Below are 18084 nucleotides of genomic sequence, written 5' to 3' on the forward strand. Positions count from 1 at the left end.
TGTGTTGTTCTTTATAGGGAGAAATCATACTTATGCCAATTTGTATTTTAAAAGTTTGAGTTTACCTGTCAATAGTTGTCATTGTGTGCACAGATGCTCGTTTTTCCCACTTCTTAAGTTTTCTCAGGGCATATTCTGTATACATGTCCCCATGTCCCCATGTCGGTCGAGTGCTTCATTGATCTCTTGTCTTCGACGTTCAAAATACAGTATTGTGTGATAAAATGTTAGCCTAACCAAAGAAGTAATTGGTAACATTCTAGCACCTTTGAAAATACCATTCATGCATTCAGCTACATTACTTGTCATCCACCCATAGTGGTACCCACCATCATGTGATTGGGTCCATGTTTCCAAGTCAATATTAGAAAAATATTCAAGGCATTTAGAGTTCAATTATTTCAATTCTTTCATGCACCAAATGAACTTGCACCTTTGGTGTTCATTTTTGTGCCTTAAACACTAAATCTTTTAATTGTTTTAATTTATATTTCATATTGAAATTACTGGCAACATGGTGAAAACAATATCGATGGTATGCTCTAGGTTCACTCCAGCTAATTTCCTCATTATTAATTGTAGCAAGAATGCCCTTATGTCTATCAGAAATCAAGCAAATACCATTTCTTTGGGTAACATATTCACATAATGCCCACAAAAACCATGACCAATTGTACGAATTTTCACCTTCAACAATAGCAAAAGCAAGGAGAAATATATGTCCATTTCCATCAATAGATAAGGCGGTCAATAATTTTTCCTTATACTTTTCACAGAGATGAGCTCCATCAATCTAGATTAATGGTCTACAATATTTGAACCCTTCTCTTGCAGGACCGAAGGACCAGAAAACTCGACCAAAAATAGTCGTACCTGGCACGTCAAACGAAAGGAAATACCAATTTGATCGTGTTCCTGAATTGTAATGAACAACAGCATTCAACCAATACGGAAGATCTGAATATGATTTCTCCCAATCACCAAATACAGCAATCAACACTTTTCTCTTGGCTTGCCACACCCGTCTATAATTAACATTATAGTCATATTATTTTTTAATTGCTTCTTGAAGTAGAGCTACAAGTACCTCAGGATCAGCTCTAACCAAATTTTGGATTTTGATACTCATAAAATTTGAATCAAGTTGTGAATGATCCTGTATCAATTCTGAGAACAAACATGAGTGTTCTCCTTCAAGTTTGGTGATTTCGAATATCCCATGAGTTTTACGCCGACGTGCCCGTAACCTCCAATCACAACCATGCTTCCACTGTTTACATCGACATATCAAATATATTGATTTGATTCCACTAAAATAATCTCATAGTGTTCTGTCACAATATTTGTTTACAAACTGTCTTCTTTAGTATTAAATAACATTCCTTTATGTATTAAACTAGAATTATCTACACATATACTCTTTCCTCCAAAGTTGACACTCGTTCACATGTTGAATTAGTAATTTCTCAATCTATTTAAGTGAACATATCCAATGATACCAACTCAAGATCATGTTCTTCACTACTATCATTTTCAAATAATTCATCAACTTCAACATGAATATCACTTTCTCCAGGTTCAAGAATAACTAAATCTTCATATATTTATTATGATTTTTTCAACTGTTATAGTTGACAAAAAAATATGTTAATATGTCAACCCAACAAATAGCCCAAGAAAACCAGCCAACAAAATCCAATTTCTAAGTTCAACATATAAGATCTAAATATTATACATTTAAATAAACCTAAATCTAAGATCCATAAACTATACATTTAAATCAGCTCAAATAAAAACAAAATAGTATATCCATGAATCATACATTTAATTCAGCCCAAATGCAAACAAAATGATATATATATGAAGCAATCTTCATTTTTATAAATATATACATCCAAAAAAAATAGCCCAACAAAATCCAATTTCTAAGTTCAACATATCCAAAAATTATAGATTTAAATCATGGATTCATAAACTACACTTTAATTCAGCCCAAATGTAAACAAAATGATATATATATGAAGATTATACATTTAAATCATGGATACATAAACCATACATTTTTTAACTTGATCCTCATTTTTATAAACAAATACATATATTGGAAAAAATTAAAGAAAAAACTTTACCTAAGGTGGACAACGACAAAGATTGGAGACAACGGGTGACAGATCGGCTCACGACAGCAGCAACAAAAGAAAAAGCTCACGGCCGGATGGAGGAAGAAAAGAGGCTACGATGTAATGGGAGGAAGAACAGACGGTACGACAAAGAAAATGCTTCGGATAGTTTTCGGATGGAGGAAGAAGAAGGCAGTGTGGCGTTTAATAGAGCACTAAGTCGTGTACCGGATACACGACTTAGGTTAATCGTGTGCCCGATACACGATTACCTCAGTCAATGTTGCATGACTGTCACATTGCCAGTCTGCGCGTTTAATAGAGCACTAAGTCGTGTACCGGATACACGACTTAGGGTAATCGTGTGCCCGATACACGATTTAAACATAATCGTGTACCAAGTACACGATTAAGAAACCTATTTTTGTCAATATTTTCCACCCAACCCTATTTTTGTTAATAATTATTAAAATAACATTATTTTAAAAAAAAATCTTGGAAGTGACACAAATTTTTTTAATATGTATTATTTTCATAATCATTTTTTTTTAAGAAAAACAATAATTTCCAACTTTTTAACAGATAAACCTGCTAATACATTTTCTAGTCCCTATATTTTAAATTTCATGTCTAATAAATTTTTTATTCTAGTACATATCTACAAACTTTTAATTTTATATATAATAAATCTCAAAAATATTAAAAAGGCTAAAAGTAACTATTTTATTAGAAAAAAATATTTTTATATCTAATTAAACCTTAAATTTTCAATTTGGTATAAACGTAGTTATTATATACTAATTTTGAGAAGATATCAAATTATATCTATTTGATAGAAAATTAATACTATAGGAATCTATTAGTTAGACACAAAAATTGAGAATTCATGAACCTATTAGACATTTTTTTTTAAGATCATGAACTATGTATATAGACACAAATTGCTAGAAGTTTATGAACTAAACTTCTAATGTTATATAAATTTGGGTCCCATGTCATCAAATTTTGGATCTGCCATTAATCATTGAAGGTCTCATTTAGTAACCATTTGGTTTTTTATTTTAAAAATTAAGTATATAAACACCACTCTTCCATCTATAGATATCTATGTTTTGTTGACTATATTGTATGAGTGTTTTCAAAATCAAAGCAAAATTTCAAAAATTAGCTTTTGTTTTTTCCTTTTTTTTTTTTTTTTTTTTTTGGAGAAGGTAGTTTTTTTTTCCCTACAAATTGGGTAAGAATCCAAATATGCAAATAAGAAAAATGAAAACCACGAGTAAGAAATTATGAAGAAAAAAACCATATAATTTTCAAAAAAACTAAAACATAATAGTTATCAAATGGATCGGAAGGCACAACAATAGAAGGGAATTTATAGTGGGTAATAAATCCAAAATGTATAATTAGGAGCATGCTTTCAACATATGGAAAAATTGTAGATATGACAAAATTCTCAAATTTAATTTTCCTTTATTCCGTATTCCAATATTTCCCTTTTAACAAATTCACGTTTTTTTATATATCAATCAACTATCACTACTACAAAATCTACATTACTTGACACTTGTAGTTTTTAATTACTTGACGTTTTTGTGGAAAAAATGTCAAGTAATATGATTTTGGACAAAAAAAGTCAAGTAAAAGGTTAAAAAATGGAGATTGACGAAATATTTCAGATATTTTCACGCGAACCTTTACTTGACACGATTTTCGTGTCAAGTAATATAAGGTCTCACTTGACACGTTTCACGTGTCAAGTATAAGAAGCTCTTACTTGACATTTTTTTCGTGTCAAGTAAAAGGGTTAAAAAAGCGGAGATTGATAGAATATTTCAGATATTTTCATGTGAACTTTTACTTGACACGATTTTCGTGTAAAGTAATATAAGGTCTTACTTGACACGTTTCACGTGTTAAGTATAAAAAGCTTTTACTTGACATTTTTTCATGTCAAGTAAAAGGGTTAAAAAAGCGAAGATTGACGGAATATTTCGGATATTTGATAGGCCTACAATTATGTGCCGCTCATCGTCTACTTCTACTAAGCGATCATGTAGTAGAGCTCAACAATCGTGTTGTATTTGGTAGCGATTGTATAGCATTTGGTAGGCGATCATATAGAAACTAGTAAGCAATCGTGTAATGTTTTGTAAGCGATCGTGTAGTTCCGAGTAAGTGATTGCGGGGGTGTTTGTGGGCAATCGTTTAGTGTTACTCAGTGATCGTGTAGCAGCGCTCAGCGATCGTGTAGCATTTGGTAGGCGATCGTATAGCATTTGGTAGGTGATCGTATAGAAACTGGTAAGCGATCGTGTAATGTTTTGCAAGCAATCGTGTAGTTTTGGGTAAGCAATTGCGGGGTGTTTGTGGACGATCACCTAGTGTTACTCAGCGATCGTGTAACATTTGGTAGGCGATCGTATAGCATTTGGTAGGCAATCGTATAATATTTTTTAAGCGATGGTATAGTTCAGGGTAAGCGATCACGGGGTGTTTGTGGGCGATCGTCTAGTATTACTCAGTGATCGTATAGCTTTTGGTAGATGATCATATAGCATTTGGTAGGCGATCATATAGAAACTGGTAAGTGATCGTGTAATGTTTTGTAAGCGATCGTATAGTTTCGGGTAAGCAATCGTAGGGTGTTTATGGGCGATCGTTTAGTGTTACTCAGCGATCGTGTAGCAGAGCTAAGCAATCTTGTAGAGACCTTATTTTTTAATCAGCGATCGTGTAGAGACTTTATTTTTCATTTCCCTCTCAAATTAAAAACTCTTTCTCTCTTCTTTTACTTTACTCAACGATCGTGTAGAGACTTTATTTTTTGTTTCCCTCACTCTCCCATTTTCATTTCCCTCTCAAATTTGGTTTCCCTCCTACCAAAATATCAAATAAAATAATATTTTCCTCTCCCATTTTTATTTCCCTCTCTCAAATTAAAAACTCTTTCTTTCCTTCTTCACCATCTCACCCACGACCTTCCCCTTCCCCTCAATATTTTTCTTCTTCCGTGCGCCCGAGAGCCCTAGTCGTTATCAGCCTTCATTCTCCTCTCGCTTCCGTTCGCTCCACTGTTATTGAGTTTTTCATTCCGTTGTCTGCTCAGCCGCACCAGCCCTCTCCCTCGTCGTCTGCTCAGCTCCCTCGCCGTCTACTCAGCCGTGCCAGCCGGCCAGTTGTGCACATTGTTCGCGAGTCTTCAGCGTCGCCCAGATTTGTAGCCGAACGCCCCCAATCACTTCTGTCGCTTCAGCCCCGCCCAAATCTGTAGCCGAATACCCTCAATCCTTGTTTTGGGTAAGGTTTGGTAATTTTGTTGGTTTATATGCATAATCTTGATTATTGTTTGCTTTTGGGTTAATTCTGATAAAAACCCATTATGTTTGGGTCATAGATTTAGGTTGTAGTGGAGTTTGAAAATTGGAAGCATGTTGTGCAGGGTTGGAGCCACTGTCATAGATTCGGATATATGTTTTGGATGTATTTGAATGAATTTGTGATTTGGGTTTTAATGTACCATCTTCTGTAATGATTTACTTGTTTGAATGTTTGATGATGAGATTGATTTTGAAGTGTTGCAAGGAGTTCAGTTGCTGCCCAATAGGTTTGAAACCGATCTTGACAAGGTTTTGGTAAGTTTGGAGGTTACTAATATTGTTACCCATTGAAGTATTGGTTTAATAATTGAGTTATTTTTAATTTTTGATGTTCAATTCAAAGATTTCAAGGGATTGGAGCTACTGTCCAATAAAGTTAACGATGTTTGGACGTTTTGATAGGTATTAAGGTCTTGAAACTCTTTTGGAATTGTTACATAGTTGCTGGAATTTGCATTTTGTAACCATTATTATTGAACTTTTCATAGGTTGGATTACGTTGTTGTACTTTAACACTTATTTATATATTTTGAAATTTGATGTTATCGTCCTTTATTCTATTTTGCAAGTTGACTTGCTTAAACATGGCTTGCCTGACCCTTAGTTCTCAATCTTTAGACTTCAAAGCTCAATGTATAGATTAAATAATGTACTTTGTTGAGAATTTATTAAACAATTTGTCACTTTTGTGTTTGTTGAAAGTTTAGTTTTGTATACAAAAGCGATAGTTGAGATTTTATTTTGTGCATGTACATGTGAAAGAAAAATATTGTTGTAATTTGTGAGGAGTGTTCATAGTTTAACATATGGATTTTTAATGAATATATTGAGTTGATAGATCTTAAATGTATAATGTTTATTTATTTGATGTAATTGTATTGTTGGAATACAAGGTAGAATGTAACGTCCAAAATTTTTGTTCCTATTATACTTTCTGTAATTTCTAGTATTAAAGGGTATTTTTGGAATTTTGGAAATTTAATTGGATTAATGAGTTGTATTTACTAATAAAAGGATATTTCAATTTAATTTTTTAATTAGAGAAAATTGTGAAATTTGGAATTTTGTCATCTGAATTTAATTTTGGAGTTATTGTCGAAAATTGAAGTCATTTTGGAAAAAAGTGGCTAAGTTTTGAATTGGAAGTTGTTGGAGGAAAAAAGAAAGGGAAAAAGAACAAGTGTTGAAAGGAAGAAATAAACTAACATAAAATAAAATACAATACAATAGAATAAAATAAAATAAATATATTATATTATATTATTTATTTATTTATTTTTATTTATTTTCTTATATCTTTCCCCTTTCTTCTTCTACCTTCACGCGACCCCCCCTCCCTTCTCGTTTTTGCTTCTCTTCACGCCGCCAACACCGCCGCAGCAACTGCCACCATTCGACGAGCGGAGGGGCCATCGAGTTTGCCAGATATGAAGCCATTCACCACGTCCCTTCCCTCAAACGCCGCCCAGCCTCGTCCGCCAGCCGCGCCCATCTGCTCCAGCCCAGCCACGCATTACATCTGAAGGCCCCAGCCATGAGCGTCCATCGCCCACGGCGTTTGGGAGCCTCTAGTTGTACGTCCACTTAGATCTAAAGCCTGGCTATTCGCGTCTGCCATTCGCGAGCCCGTCCAATGCCGCCCGAAGCCGCTGCATCACTTTCTTCTTTATGTCCTCCGTCCAGCCACTACTTAAGCATCGTTCACTCTTGCCATCACCGGATCTATCGATTTGGTAAGATTGTGCTATTTTAATTGGATTTCTTAGCCAATGATGTTTTGCTTCAATTTATTGATACACATTTGTTTGGGCTTTAAAATCAAGTTTTGGAGAAGCTTTGAAGTTAAAAGTGTGATGTCAAGAGGATTTGGAAGTGGTTTCGACAAGCTTTTGGGTAAGTTTCTGGTCTTTGTTGATCATTTTTGGATACCCACTAAATAATGGCTTATTTATTGATTCAGTTGTGATATAAAAGGTTGGAATTGAAGGTTCAAAACGGCTGTCCATCGAGATTAAAGGTTGGATTTGTGACTAGAATTGTTGGGATATATTGATTTTGTAGCATGAGGTGATGTTCGGACCAACACACTTTGGGTAAAATTATTGGAAATTATTTGGTTAATTTAGTTATTGGAACTAAGCTCTTTTTATTAATTGTAAATTTGGATTATGTTTAGGCCTGATTCAAGATTTATCTAAGCTAGAAGGAAGATTAATTTGTTTGTCACTTAGACATAATTTTGAGTAAGTAATCTTACTACTGGAACTGCCCACGGGCCAGACACTAGATATATGCTAGCATATTAGATGAATATCAGGACAGGACAATAGCATGATAAACGTGAAAGATCTCATACCGAGAGTTCCATGAGCGGGCTTAGATCGCTCTGATTTCACAGTAACTGAAACATAAACGATATACATTCCTTACAAACAGTTATGCATATTAAACTCATCATCGGCATGCTCAAAATATAATAAAACACAAGGAAAGGGTTCATACCAGATGAAGACACTCTTCGAACGACTGAACCCAAAAAAGCGGAAAACCTCTGACTGATCTACCAGCACCCGGTAAGTATGTCGACTGCAACAGCACGATGCGAGAGTACACGAACAATGTCGTAGGGACGACACTACCGCAAGAGAAACTGGGTATCCTCGGCGTCAAAAACCCAAAGAGTGGGCTCTGGTGAGTTTGGTAGAGGACGAAGAAGAAGACGTCGTATAGATGAAGCAAGTGGGAGATTAACTCTGCTATCATATAGCGAAAATGCTTATCGTATAGTAAAGCTACACGATCGTTTAGGAAAAACTGAAAGATCGTTTAGAAGATGATACGATCATTTAGAGAACGCATGAAGTAGACGATCGTTTAGACGAACGAGCTTCTATCGTATAGGCTCTTACAATCACTCTTTCACGGATTCTTTTTAGGCATGGGCGATACGAATGCACAATTAAATAATAATGAAAACAATTTTCGTTACTTTAATACGCCGGTTACCATAACCTTCGCAGCCCCACTTCCCACGTCCGAATATGGATCAATCGGTTAATTATCAAATAATTAATCAATTAATTTAATTAATAAATATAATCATATTATATTTATATCCTATAATTTGATATCATATATCTACTATAGTATTTTCTCCTCTTCTTGATATAAATCATATTTATATCTAATTTCCTCCAAAATAATGTATCTCATACATTTAGCCAATTATATCATATATAATTAACTAATCCAATTATATCATATATAATTGAATTTCCTCTTGTCAATTTGAACATTTCAAATTAACCCAAACACTGGTTCTCAACTTTATCGAAGCTACCCAGGTGACCTAATGGACCTGTGGCTTGAAACTCCAACGGTACTTAAATAGTTGACTAAACTCTTCAGCCACAAGATCCACCATTCATTAACTGCTGTGATTCCACTAAAGACCAACAGTTGAACTCTTCTTACCACAGATATATTTCTGTGTCCATCGGATATAACCAATAATGAGTACGATGACCCTTCATAGATGCTCGTAGTACAGTTGGGTCAATTTATCGTTTTGCTCCTATAGTTACATCTCACTCATTAAGTACCAGTGATTCCTCTAATGAATAATACAACATAGTCCAACTATGTATGAACACCTCTCGGGCCAAGAGAAGATGTGTGGCGCCACATCGTTTAAGCTCCGAAATCAGCCTTTAATGAAGCCATCTATCTACTTACTCCTACCTCGGGGGAGGAGTGAATTCCATCTTATGTAGCTGAGTTCCCAGCTCCCAAATCAGACGAATCCCCAAAATGGTAGGTTTGAATCGGCGACCTGGCCACTCACACCAATACAAATCAAAGGACCGCTCTCAATGGCAGGAGTTCCCAACTCACTCAGGATTGAGGTCATGTTACCTATGGTCATCCTAGTGAAGTGAAGTCTCTGTCATGAACGGTGTTATATAACGAGACATTGACACTTTGTGATTAGGTCTTATACAAACTATTTGTATAGGACGCCCCCACTCGCATGTCTCCAACACAAATGATCAGGATTAGACCATCTGTAGCAAATCACAACATTTGTGACCATTCCACAAAGCGGGTCGCGTCCATAGCATTACCAGGATAAGGTTTCCCTCCTATATCCATACTACAGGTCATTTTGGTTATCACTCAAGACATGATCCACTTCTTTATCACCACATACATGCTTGAGTCACATACAGATAACCAGGGATTTTATTTTTATTGGTTTGTGGTAAAGCAAATAAAACAAATAATCAAGCAAAACAACAAGATGTGAAGTAAATATCATATATTAACAATCATAGTTGTTCGTATATACTGTTTAAATACTATAGGACATGAGACTTTAGGGCATCAACTCCAACAATCTCCCACTTGTCCTAAAACGATGTGAGGTTTACAAAAAACATAGTACAAAACAATAAACTAGGGCATAAAAGCCCAGTACAAAAAAATCTCCCACTTTCCCTAGTTTAGCCGCGGGCGATCCTGTAGACCCATGCTCCGTTGGTGACCCTCAAACACTGTAGCTGTGAGAGCCTTTGTAAACAGGTCAGCAACATTTTGCTCCGAAGCAATCTGTGTGACGATCACGTCCCCTCGATGCACTATCTCGCGGATCAGATGATACTTCCGCTCTATGTGTTTACCGTGCCAGTGACTCCTTGGCTCCTTGGAGTTTGCCACCGCCCCACTATTATCACAATAGAGGGTAATGGGCCTAGACATATATAGAACAACTTCTAGGTCTGTCAAAAACTTTCTGAGACGGTCTCCTTAGCAGCTTTGCAAGCCACTACGTACTCCGCCTCCATAGTGGAGTCGGCGATGCACCCTGCTTAGTGCTTCACCATACTATAGCTCCTCCGTTAAGAGTAAAGACTGACCCTGATGTGGACTTGCGAGAGTTCTTATCAGTCTGAAAGTTAGAATTCGTGTATCCTGTAAGGATCAAATCTCTTGAACCATACACGAGCATGTAGTCCCTCGTTCTTTGAAGATACTTGAGGATGATGTTCTTCACTACGGTCTAGTGACCCTGGCCTAGGTTAGACTGATACCTACTGACTATGCCCATAATATAGCAGATGTCTGGATGAGTACAAAGCATCGCGTACATCAAACTGCCAACGACAGATGCATATGGGACCCGTCTCATATCCTCAACTTCTTGAGACGTCTTAGGACAAATTTCCTTAGACAAAGTGACTCCATGCCTGTACGGCAGTAGGCCCCTCTTGGATTCCTTCATCGAGTACTTGAGTAACATCTTGTCAATATACGATGCCTGAAACAGTGCTAGCATGTTATTTTTACGACCCTGAAAGATCTGTATACCTAGAACAAACTGAGCCTCTCCCAAATCTTTCATTTGGAATTGGGTCGCTAGCCAGTTCTTAACTACAATTAATAGACTTACATCATTCCTAATGAGTAGGATATCATCTACATACAACACTAAGAAGACTACTGAAGCGTTGATGATCTTCTTGTAGACACAAGGTTTATCAACATTTTGGTCAAAGCCATACGACTTAATCGCAGCATCAAATCGTATGTTCCAAGATCGAGATGCCTATTTCAGTCCATAAATGGACTGATTCAGTCTGTAAACCTTTTTCTCTTGACCTTGGGCTATGAATCCCTCGGGCTGCACCATATAAATGGTCTTCTCAAGATTGCCATTCAGAAAAACCGTCTTGATGTCCATTTGCAAGATCTCATAATTATAATAAGCTGCAATGGACAGGAGGATGCGGATCAACTTTAACATGGCAACAAGTGAGAAAGTCTCCTCATAGTCAACTCCCTCTACCTGGGTATAACCCTTTGCCACAAGTCGAGCTTTGAAGGTCTGTACCTTCCCATCAACACCTTGTTTGCGCTTGTAGATCCATCAGGCGAACGTACAAGATCCCATACTGAGTTGAAGTACACCGACTTCATCTCGAGATCCATGGCCTTGACCCATTCATCCCGGTCAACATCCTCCATTGCCTTCTTATAAGACAACGGATCCTCAACGTCGCCATCTACTACCATAGCAAGGATTTCCGTGAAACCCAAATAACAAACGAGTGGGTTTGCAACCCTCCCTCTACGTCGAGGTTCCCTCAACTCTTGAGGTAGAACCGACCTACCGGATGAACTCACATCAACAACTCTTGTTGATGTAGCAGGCTCTTCAACAACTCTTGTCGACGTTTCAGTAGTTTCATTGGAAAGCTCACGCAACGCGACTTTGCTCCGTGGACTATGCTCCCTTATATGATCCTCTTCAAGGAAAGTAGCATTTATTGAAACAAACACCCTATTTTTCATTGGATCATAAAAATAACCCCCTCGTGTACCTATGGCGTAGCCTACAAAGAGGCACAATCTCGACCATGATTCCAACTTCTTGGGATTAACCTCAAGCACATGTGCAGGGCAACCCCAAATGTGGAAATGACGTAAACTAGTTTTACGCCCATTCCCCAACTCCAGAGGTATTCTTGCAACACTCTTAGAGGGAACACAGTCGAGTATGTACATTGCAGTCTCCACTGCAAAACCCCAAAACGAGTCCGGTAAGGAAGCGTAACCCATCATCGAACGAACCATGTCTAACAAGGTTCTATTTCTCCTTTCCGCTACACCATTCTGCTGAGGTGTACTCGGTACTGAGAGTTGGGAAACGATTCCATGTTCTATCAAATAGTCCTGGAATGTGAGTCCAAAAACTCTCCACCACGATCTGATCGAAGTGTTTTAATCCGTCTATCCAATGCGTTTTCAACTTCAGCCTTGAACTCTTTGAACCTTTCAAAGGATTCAAACTTTCGTTGCAAAAGATAAACATACCCGTACCTAGAGTAATCATTAGTAAAACTGATAAAATACTCATAGCCACCTCGGGCTCGCACATTCATAGGACCATAAAGGTCAGAATGTACTAACTCAAGAGGCTCCTTGGCTCTAAAACCTTTTCCAGTAAAAGGTCGTTTAGTCATCTTACCCTCAAGGTAAGATTCCCACACAGGTAAAGAATTTTTTTCTAAGTCACTTAGAAGTCCATTCTTTACCAATCTCTCAATCCTATTGAGATTGATATGCCTTAAACATAGATGCCAAAGTTGGGCATTTTCTTTTGGAGAAATTTGTTGATGTTTTGATTCAGTTACCGCAGTTCTTAACATCTCAGTATTATGGAGGGAATTAATGGCTAACGGCCTTAGCACATATAAATTCGATTTCAGATTTGCTATGCAAATAAAAACAACATCTTTATGAATAAACGCTTTACTCAAATTAAAAGAAACAGTGTATTTACATTGCAATAAGCACTTTACAGAAATAAGGTTCTTTTTTAGTTCAGGAACAATATATACATCATTTGAAATTAGAAACCTATTCTGTAAAGTTGACTGGAGTCCTCCCACTGCCACAGCTGAGACGACGTGCCTGGTGCCTACTCACATCGTCATCTCACTAGCCTTTAGATGTCACCAAGATCTAATCATCTAAAAAGAAGAACAAACATTGTTAGTGGCGCCTAAATCAATTATCCAGGCAGAATCATCATTCTCCACTAAACAAGTTTCGAGCACAAGTAAATCACATTTACCTTTATCCACATTGGTCTTAGCCTTGGCTGCTTTTTTCTCCTTCAAATACCGAGGATAGTTCTTCTTCCAACGTCCATCTTGGATGCAATGGAAACACTTTCCTATAGCAACTGGTGGACGCCTCCTCGGGGCGACAGGCGGTGGGTTAGCAGGTGCCTTCCCTTTTCCTTACCACCCTTCTTCTTCTTCCCCTTTGTAGAGTTAGAAGTAGAAGGTGCAGACTTCGTTCCTAAGGTCGAACCTCTATGGAACGTCCTTGAAGATGAAGCAATATTTGCCTCACCCTTCTGCCTCTCCTTACTTTTCAATAAAGATTGGTATGTCTGCAACTCGTTGAGGAGAGTTGTAAGGTTATATTTCACTTTGTTAAGAATCACATTACTAACAAAGTGCAGGAAACTCTCCAGTAAAGAATGCAGGATTATGCTAACCTGGCTGCCCTTATTGATGGTAAACCCATTCAACTCCCCCACATTAAAGTGGACCATCATGTTTAGCACATGTTCAAGAACAGAGGTGCCTTCTTGCATTTTGGAGTTGAATATGTATTTAAGAGCCTCATGCATAAGCTGTTCAGACAGTTGTCCAAACATCCCCCATAGGGACTCCATGATCTCACAGGCTGAGATCATAGGCTCATGCTTCTTGGCTAAGACATCAGAAAGACTTGCCAAGATATAGGCTCGGGCCTTCTCATTTGCCCTTATCCATTGCTCATATGCCTCCCGAACATTTCGAGCGACATTTGGAGCTAGAATAGGAGGACAAGCCTCCGTGAGAGCGAACATGAGATCCTCAATGATTAGGATCATCGTGATCATATGTTTCCATGTTGAAAAGTTGTCGCCAGTTAATTTTTCGGCACTTAACAACGATAAGATGGTTGTAGCCATTTGAAAATGTTGCTGAAAATACAAACAAATCTTGATTAGATTTTGCTAAACCACTTTTAAAACAATTATGCAAAACAGTTTCAAGTACCCTAAGTCACAGACTTCTATTTTAAAATGATGCCCCAGTGAGTCAGGTCAAACGCCACCGGTGGGGTGATCAGTTGCCCCTTCACTGGGATGAGGCATTCTCAATCATTAGGCAGAACCAACTCTTAGAACTGAATCTAACAGCCACCATTTTTCGGTCCAGAATCGTTAACTTTTAACTATTTCGTGTAAGTGTAACCCCTCGTTTTCAGTGCCAGAGTCTCGCCCCAATGCACTTACCATAGGAAAAAGACAGATTAGGACAAGAGACTAAGTTACCTTATCCTCTTATAGGAGATCAAATAAAGAAACGCGCAAAACTGCCATCCTTTAGGAGGACACTCTTAGGGTGTCTCGAGGCGATGCGCAGTAACTTTATTCAACCTAACGAGGGAGACCGAGGGATATGTTGTTGCACTTCCCGCTCCTACTTACTATGAATATTCTCTCCATGCACCTTGATATTGACCTACCCAAACACCATCCGTTGAGGGGATATACCAAAGGTGCCACAAGGTCGAGGATAGATCTCACGGTATGGACTTTAGGAGAAAAATGAAAGGTTTAAGTGAAACGTCTTATACCCGAAGTACCTCCCACTGAATGTTCTACCTAAGGTTTCATTAACCTAGACAATCCGGTTACTGATTTTAGTCTAAGCGGTCTTTTTAAAGCCTACTCATAAACAACATTTGTTTATGAAATAAAACAAGTTCAAGTAGTCGCATTTAAACACTTTAATGGATTGTCCTTAACTTGCATATACACATCAAATCTATCTAATTCACCTTTCCAAGTAAGTTCCCAGGTAGGGGTGTTACGTTTTCGACAACTTAAATACCCCAGCCTAGACAGAACCCGCCTTAGACAAAAGGTCTCTTATAGTAGATTTGCTAACCTTTAACCTTTTATTAGCCAATTTAATCCTATTAAACTGATTAAAAGATTAAAACCATAGGGTTGCTAATCGTATTAGAACCGTGATCTTAGGTCTATGTGATCCAAGTATTAAACATTTTAAAACCATGAATTAAACCTAAGTGAGCATGCATGTCTTTATTATTCCTTTTAGTTCTAATTTCTCTTTAACTCTTAAAAAGAAACAACTAAAAAACATTACACATAACGAGGCGTTTATAACTATTATAAAGTAACCTATGTGTCATGCTTCATGCAATGTCCGGTCATTACTATATAACTTTTATATAATGCGTAATAACCAAGCAAAAATGCTATCATTCACCCTTATACTATAACAATTCTAATATAAAGATGATGCATGTTAATGCTTTTTATGCATGCATAAATATAACTCTTATATTATATGATGCATGAGCATGTACTTACATAATTAAAAATGATGCTTCTCTAAATTATAACAATTACAATAAAGAGATGATGCATGATCAATCCATAACCTAAGATGGGATTTTCTATATGTGCATACCATATGACATATAAAACATACATTCCATGTGTTAAACAAATAAATTAATGGACCGAGATAAGCCTTTAAACCAAAAAACGGGAATGAAAAACCCTATCTATTACATTTTTCATCGAGCAAACCGGTTCACAGGCGAACCGGGTCTTGAACCGCCAAGAGGTCTTCATCGTGTAGCAAACTCCAGCAAGTAGATGATCGTTCATCACGCACTAGATGATAGGAACTTTAGTAAACGATCGCATAGATGATGAGGAAGAGGCTGCGAAGCCTGATCGTCCTTGCAATCATGTAGCGCGACGATAGGTAAATGATTTACCTTGAGTTACTAAGTGATCGTTAGTCAGTTACTAAGTGATGAAGCTTGCTGACCCAAACGATCGTCTAGCGCACTTTAAACGATATGCGAGCGTCTGATCGTCTAACCGATACGTGCAACTTGGTAAACAATTTACCTTGCGTTGCTAAGTGATCGTTTAGCCAGTTACTAAATGATGAAGCTTGCTAACCTAAACGATCGCCTAGCTCACGCGCGCATTAAACGATACTCAGCGATCGCGTGCTTGATCGTCAACCTGATACGACCAACTCTTGATCGCATACCCCATCGTTCAACTGATGCATTCAACCACGATCGCATAGTCCTTCATCTTCGCGATGCGATGGACAGCGATCGCATAGAACCTTTTCTGCATAATGCGATCAACCCTAGATCATCTCCTTCCTCAAAGAGCCATAACCTTTGCCCAGAACTTCGACGAACGACTCAAGACTTCAAACACTTTGAATATAGACTCGATTACGATTATTTATGCCTAAAAGCGCAGGGGCCTTTACAAACAACCGCAAATGTAAAAGGAATTAAACAAACCGAGGCAATTCATCCTAAAAAAATCCATTAATCCGGCACATCCATAGCAGAATTAACATTTAAAATAGCGTAGAAATGCACCCACCATGAATGTATTCATTATTTCATTGCAACAAATGCAATCGGAGTATCACTAACCTGGCTCTAATACTAATTGAAGGATCTCATATCGAGAGTTCCATGAGCGGGCTTAGATCATTCGGATTTCACAGTGACCAAAACATAAATGATATACATTCCATACAAACAGTTATGCATATTAAACTCATCATCGGTATGCTCAGAATACAATAAAACACAAGGAAAGGGTTCATACCAGATGAAGACACTCTTTGAACGACTGAACCCAAAGCAATGGAAAACCTCCCACCGATCTACCAGCACCCGACAAGTATGTCGATTGCAACAGCACGATCCAAGCGTACACAAACAATGTTGCAGGGACGACACCACCACAAGAGAAACTTGGGTATCCTCGGCATAAAAAACCCAAAGAGTGGGCTCTGATGAATTTGGTAGAGGATGGAGGAGAAGATGTCGTGTAGACGATAAGTAAGTGGGAGATGAACTCTATTATCGTATAGCGGAAATGCTTATCATATAGTAGAGCTACACGATCATTTAGGAAAAACTGAATGATCGTTTAGAAAAGATATATACGATCGTTTAGAGGATGCGTGAAGTAGATGATCATTTAGATGAACGAGCTTCTATCGTATAGGCTCTCACGATTGCTCCTTCACAGATTCTTTTTAGGCGCGAGCGATACGAATGAACGATTGAATAAAAATGAAAACTATTTTCATTACTTTAACCCGCCGATTACCATAACCTTCACAGCCCCACTTCCCACGTCCAAACGTGGATCAATCGGTTAATTATCAAATAATTAATCAATTAATTTAATTAATAAATATAATCATATTATATTTATATCCTATAATTTGATATCATATATCTACTATAGTATTTTCTCCTCTTCTTGATATAAATCATATTTATATCTAATTTCCTCCAAAATAATGTATCTCATACATTTAGCCAATTATATCATATATAATTAACTAATCCAATTATATCATATATAATTGAACTTCCTCTTGTCAATTTGAACAATTCAAATTAACCCAAACACTGGTTTTCGACTTTATCCAAGCTATCCAGGTGACCTAATGGACCTGTGGCTCGAAGCTCCAACGGTACGTGAATAGCTGACTAAACTCTTTAGCCACGAGATCCATTATCCATTAACTGTCAGTGATTCCAATAAAGACCAATAGCTGAACTCTTCTTACCACAGATATATTTCTTTGTCCATTGGATATAACCAATCATGAGTACGATGACCCTTCACAGATGCTCGTAACTACAGCTGGGCCAATTTACCATTTTCCCCTATAGTTACATCTCACTCCTTAAGTACCACTGATTCCTCTAATGAACAATACAATATAGTCCAACTATGTGTGAACACCTCTCGGGCCAAGAGAAGGTGTGTGGCGCCACATCATTCAAGCCCCGAAATCAGTCCTTAAGAGAGTCATCTATCTATACCTCTGCCTCAGGGAAAGAGTGAATTTCATCTTGTGTAGCTGAGTTCCCAGCTCCCATATCAGACGAATCCCCAAATGGTAGGTTTGAATCGGCGACCT

Source organism: Benincasa hispida, chromosome 11, assembly GCF_027475165.1.
Source record: "Benincasa hispida cultivar pf3 chromosome 11, pf3_genome.v1.1, whole genome shotgun sequence".
NCBI lineage: Eukaryota > Viridiplantae > Streptophyta > Magnoliopsida > Cucurbitales > Cucurbitaceae > Benincasa > Benincasa hispida.